Raw genomic sequence first — 7,115 nt, 5'->3', positions numbered from 1 at the left:
CTTATAAATAATAAAAATATGATTTACATTTAAATACAATATAATACAATAGTTGCAAATGCAAAAATAAATATATTTAAGTATTAAAAATCTAATCTAGAGTTTAGTTCTCAAATCTGATATAAGGTCTACATTTTCTTAAAAATTCTCAGGTCAGCGCTAAAGATATACGTGACTTTACGCACGGTGAATACGGATACGAGACGATAAAACGTCCGACGTTGCATCGTGCAAACTATGCACCTTGCATCGCGATAAAAGAGCTTTCGAGTGGGCACTGAAAGTGTGCGGAAGCCTCCATATATGGTGGCTAAAAGTGCAAAGAAGCAAAGGAAAAGTTTCAGTGCGTTTAATCATATGCGTATGCATCTTTCCCGAGCAGCAATATAATTTCTTTCCTTTCATCATTTATAAAACTGCCAATGAATCGATCATTGGTCAAAGAATTCACAAATAAATATAAATGTAAGAAATATTGAGATATCAAGTATTTTTTCCAATGGTTTAAACATGGCATTTTAGATTTCAAATATTTTCCCAGAAGATCTCATCATCAGAAGTATTTTTCTCGGTAATTGTAGACGAGAAAATTTATTTCTGTGAGAGTTTTATCTAAATTAATTAATTGAATTGTAAGATAGCTTAAATGTAAAATCCTCTCAAAGCATGCTCTTCTTCCAATGCGTAAGAATATAACAGAAGCGGTAGTTAAAGCTACGTACATGTACTGAGTAGATAGAGGATAAGTGGCTTGCCATCGATCATGATTAACCACGCCTCAATTAAAGCCGGCTAATTGCACAACATGATGAACGTAAGTCTTCATCGACGTATGCTGTCAGCTTGCTCAGGCAATTGTGTTAGCGATGACTCAGAATTGAGATTAGCAGAAGAGCCACTTATGGACGTAAACGAGGCACTTTAACCCGGTAGAACTTAATCCAATCGTTTTTGAACGATACATGAGACCGGATGGTGACCAGGCAATAAATTATGGTCGCCGGTCAATGAAACATAAAGAGAGGGACAAGTGAAGCGATCAATGTAGCGGTAATGAAAAAAAAACGAAATAATACGACTTTAACGTTATGACTCCTTTAATTTGAAATTTCGTTGTGCCTCGTTGCGCTTAATAATTGTTCCATACCAGTCGTTTACCTTACTATTCTCGAATTGCGTCAAGTGCTTTTGCGAATTCTGAGGTTGCATTATATCCTCTGCACTGTGTGCATCTAATTAATTAAATGGGTATAATATAATTGCCCATGCACTGTTCCCGTCGTAAGGGTGATAATACAGTATGGAATTATGCGACGATATTATACGCGTATTACATTAAACTATGATATTCTACGGGGTACTATAAAGTCGCAAATAACTTTTGTCACATTGCTCATATATACGTTCATTTATTAAAAGAGAGCGTAAGCCAAATATCCAAAGTTTCTGTCAAAATATATAATGTGTATTACTCTCTATATTTCATTTTAATTAATTTAATTTAATTTTAATTTAATTAATTTAATTTCAGCGATGTTTAGTTGAAAAATTTATTTTTAGCAAAATTTCAGAAAAATTTCAATAAAAATTTCAAAGAAATTTTAACAAAATTTCAAAGAAATTTCAATAATTTCAGTTCAGTTTCAATGATTTTTCAGTATGTCAGCTGAAAAATTCACTTTCAGTAAAATTTCAACAAATTTTTAACAATTTCGCTGAAATGTTTCAAAACGGAATAATTTCAGCGAAATTTTTTCACCAGGAGAATGATAGGAGAATGTCCAGGAGGTCTGGAGGAAATGAAAAACAATGAAAAAAATCGAATTTTTGAAAGTCATATGAAAATTATCGCTATTTTTTTTTAATGGAATTATAAATTTTTTACATAATATGATGTACAGTTCGTAGCAAGAATGCTTGGGGTTCGCAGGAGTTTTAGAGGTCCATGTTTTGTTCTTAGTTATATTCATGTCTATTAAAATCTGATACAATATTATGTCAGCGATTAGAAATGTATCATAGTATTTGCGAATTGTGTTTTGACAGCAGGCCGATGTATTAATCTCAGTTTTAATCAGTGAAATCTCTCTTTATCAAATAACCTAGTGATTAGTAGATTGAAAATATTTCAATATTTCTCTATTCATAAAAAAACAGCAAAAGTTTCTTCAGTGAAATTTCTGAAATATTCCAAAGTTTAATTGAAATTAAGCCTTCAATATATCAGATAAGTTGTAGTTTTGAAAAAATATAATTTATTTGCCAATAAGAAGATGTACTTTGTGAGCTGTTTTTCTTATCAATAATATAAATAAGCGAATAAGATAGTCAACGATGGAATATTTGTAGCGAGAAATGTTTTATTAGAGACAAGCACAGAAAGGTAATTCCAGATGTTTAATCATAAAATATTTCAGATACTCATCTTGTTAAGAATGATGGTTAATAGCATTAAAATTCTTTATATTGTTGTTTCTCATTCAATCTCGATGAATGATTGCAAACTCAGTATTAGTATGAGTGCCAGAATTAAAATTAAATTAAATTGTGAATCTCCTGAGAACTGAATTTCTAAATAAAATTTTTCTCGTATGTATAATATTTTATTACATACTTGCTTTTAGACGATTAGAAAACAATTAAAAAAATTAAATCGTAAAATTCAATAATCATCATTTAATAATCATAAGTCGATGTAAGATCTTATTGTTTAACAGAGATTTATATCTCTATTGAGCAATAAGAAGAACAATCTCCTAATTATCTAAAAGTAAATAAAAGAGAGTGGTTCACTTGCATACTGTAGCAATTATTCACGCCAGTCACAACGACTTCTGCGTAGAGAGTTTTTGTTCTAGAGCAATGGCTTGTGCTCAATTGGCTCATATGCAATTGTTATATACTCATAATAAAATATTACACATACGAAAAAAATCTTATTTAGAATACATTCAACTCTCAGGAAATTTTATTTTATTTTAATTCTAGCACACATATATTATGCCGAGATTGCAATTTTCACTATTGAATGAGAAACAACAATATAAAGAATTTTAATGTCTACTAATCAGTCATTTTTAATATGATGAGTGCCTGAAATATCTTATGACTAAATATCTGAAATTATCTTTCTGTGCTTGTCTCTAATAAAACACTTTTCGCCACAAATACTCCATCGTTGACTATTTTATTTATATTATTACCTCTGTAAGAAAAACAGCTCACAAAAACTGCGGTAATGCAAATCTGAGGCATCGGAGTGTTCTTATATTATATAGCATATGTCACATGCACTATAGAAAAAGAACACTCTGACGCTTCAGATTTGCATTGCGGAATGTAAAGTATATTTTCTTAGCGGCAATTATATTTTTTCGAAACTACAATACAATTTATCCGATATATTAAAGACTTCGATTCGCTTCCTTTGAATTAAACTTCAGAATATTTCAAAGATCTCACTAAAAAAAACTTTCGCCGTTTTTCTCCGGATGAAGAAATATTGAAATGTCTTCAATCTAATCACTAACCAATGAGAAAAAAAATATTTGAAAAAACGTTTTCAAAAACGACGTTTAAAATAAAGAAAAGTCTCCTTTTTTAAAAAACGTTTATTCAAACGTTTAAAGAAATGTTTTTTAATGTTAAAAAAACGTTTTTTTTTAATGTTAAAATGTTTAAAATTATATGAACAAAATTAGAAAAAATATTGTACAACGCAGAAATCTTTTTTTTAATTTATTACTTTTCATCGACAGTACTTATAATCTTAGACAACTAATTTTATTAATCAATTGTAATTTTTAATTATATTTTTATTTTTTTTACTCACCGGGTTTTGAACTTGAGACTTCAGAATTATGAGTCTATGAGTTATCTCATCCGTACGCCATTTATAATTGTCGATGAACACACTTCTTATCTATAAATGATGTACTTAACGCAATTATATTGGATTAACTTCTCTTCCGTGATTATTTTTTTATTCCGACCCGTTTTTTATTAATTTGAATTTTAGAAAATAATAAAATTGTTTTAACATTTATATTAAACGTCAGATAAACATTAAATAAATTTTTTTAAATCAAAATTTAAAGAAATAATGTAAAATAAATATTTAATAAACATCAAATAATTAAGAATATTCCTCTGAATCATTCACGAAAAATTAGTGTAAAACGAACGATTAATAAACATTAAATAAATGCTATCATGAAAACGAATCATGAAATGTAAAATTAATAAAAAATAAAAAACATTTCTTCTCTATTGAGGTGATAGAGAAGTCCTCCATTGAGGTAATAGAGTCCATTGATCCAACATGAAATAAATGTTTAGATGTTTCTTCAAGCCATTATCTTAAATGAACAATTTTGATGTAAAAAACATTTGATAAACGTTAAATAGGCATTCAAAAATATTTCTTCAAAATAAGTAATTAATGTAAAATAAATATTTCATAAATGTTAAATAAACGTTTAAAAAATGTTTTTTCAGAACATCATTATAAATTATCAATATTTTATCAACATCGGAAGTGAGAAGACTAAACCCAATAATTACCTAATATTTTTAAATGCAGAATAATTGGAGGAACATATTATCACAAATATAATTTTATTTTAAAAAATAATGATATCCTCATATTATCTTGTAAAATTAATTTTTTTTAATTAATTTTTTAAATTAATTTTTCAATTAATTTGCCTCCCTCCTAACTATACAACTTTTATTTAAAATGTCTTTTGTTTAAAAGACTTTTTTTTCATAAAAGATATAAGAAAAAAATATTTACATAGAATTTATTGGTAAGAATATTAAAATATGTCAACCTATAAATTAAATGAATCTGATAGAAAAAAGTGTCGCTCTATCCCGCAAATCGAAACAGCAAAATTAAAATTAATGACTATTGAGGAAATCTATTATAGCCATGAAATACTGCGATGCAAACATGCACTGCATAAGAAATTCGCGATTTTAAAACATAAATTCACTACTTTAAAAACATAAATTCACTACTTTAAAACAGATATTCTACTTAAAATATAAATTCAGTACTTTAAAACAAATTCTCTCCTCCAAAACACAAATTCACCCATACACAACACTAAAAGTTTTCAGAAATCTCTCAGAAATATTTCAACTGAAAAGTGAATCATTTCATAAAAATTACGAAATATATTTGCAACATTTCTGAAACAGCTCTGAAATGGTAAAATATCCGCGATTCTTGTACATGAAACTTTGTTGAAAGGTTGACGAAATGTTATAGAAAGAACCTGCAATCTTTTTAAAATATTCTTTTTGAAATATCAAAGAGATTTCAGCCATTTCTAGTATTACAAAAATAATATTTAAATATATACTTGATTAATACTTAAATAATATTTATTAAATTTATTATGTGGACATAATAAATTTGAATATTGTGTAAGTATCAATTAAACATATATTTAAATAGCAATTATCATTTCTGAAGTATTTAAAATTTATTCGACAACTATATCAGCACGCAATTATCATTTCTGAAATTAATTCGTTTAAATGAATATATATAATAGTTCAACATCTTAACATTCCGTAATGGCGCTTCGTATTTAAGTAATATATTTAACATAAACGGTCTTATTTCCAATCTTATTATTTAAAATTTATTAAGAATTTTATGATCTATTTATACATTACAAAACTTATTAAAATTTTGTGATCTATTTACACATTACAAAATTTATTAAAATAAACTCAAAGTATTTCTCAAAAATAGTAATTATATCGCCAACTATTTTGATTAATTAATCATATTATATATTATATATGTATGCATAAAAGCACTTATACATAATTACCATTAAAAAAACATCATCTGCAGTTTTCACACAATATTATCCCAAATAACCAAGCTCGATATAGCATATTTTATAAATTAATGCATTGCATATGTTGTTATATATTTGCTGTACATTTGCTGACGAAATAGGATACATTATGAATACAACAAAATGACTGCTTATGCGTATATGTAATCAGTTGTCGAAATTTCTAGAGCAAACTGTAAATATTATGTTCTTAACAACGTGACAGCAACATGTTAGCAACGAATAATTAATCGTTTCATCTTGAGCATCATAATGAAAACATGACAGCAACAGAAAATATATAATATAATGATATGTATGATTTCCATTCGTTGTTGCAAATATTAGATGTGGGAAAAAGTTCGTAGCGTTTTTTTAATGCCATCTAACGGGAAAAACGCCACGAACTTTTTCCCATACCTAATATGTCTTACCATTCATATACAAAAGTTTTTTGTAATTAAAGTAGACAAAGCAAAATAAAACTAAATCGTGATCAAAAAATAACTTTTAGTAAACATTTTAGAGCCATTTTAACATTATGATGATTTTATTCTGTTTAAATGTTTTTCAATTTATTGCATATGATACATTTTAGAAACATTTCTGTTAAAACATTTCATATGACACATTGCAGAATCTTTTCAAAATTTTTGAGAAAGATTGAAACATTTCTGAAAACTTTCCATAATAATCGGTGCTGTGGCCATTATTTTATGAAATTTATTGCTTTAAAAAAATTTACTTCGAAAACATAAATTATGTAGAGGAAAATCGCCAATATTTGACATAAGTTTCCTAAGCGACATCTTCTTATTTCTCAGAAACTAATTATTGTTTTATTAATAAAATCATAATCTGTTTAGTTAATTAAAAAAATACAAACTCATAATTCATATATTTGTGGCTTATGTCTATACCAAATCAGCTAAAACCAAATTCTGATGAATGCGAAAATAAAATTCTTACTATTTTCTTTTGCAAATAGCACAGTTTAAATAATAGTGATTATTAATAATATTATGTCGTTTTAAAATGCTTCTTAAAGTTTTATTTATGTGGGAATCTTGCAGGGAGATAACGCTTGTCGATAGCTTAACACAGTTTATTGATACACGAAGTAAAAGATATATGCTTCTCACACACTGCCGTCACGTTTTGTTGACGACCGAATCGAATCTAATCTTACCCGACCGTCGCGCCGATCTCCCGCGATCATTGGACCTCGTCGTCTGTAACGCCCTGCACACATTGATC

Source organism: Atta colombica, unplaced genomic scaffold (assembly GCF_001594045.1).
Source record: "Atta colombica isolate Treedump-2 unplaced genomic scaffold, Acol1.0 scaffold56, whole genome shotgun sequence".
NCBI lineage: Eukaryota > Metazoa > Arthropoda > Insecta > Hymenoptera > Formicidae > Atta > Atta colombica.
The sequence above is the reverse complement of the archived record's forward strand: the minus strand, read 5'-3'. Positions refer to the sequence as shown.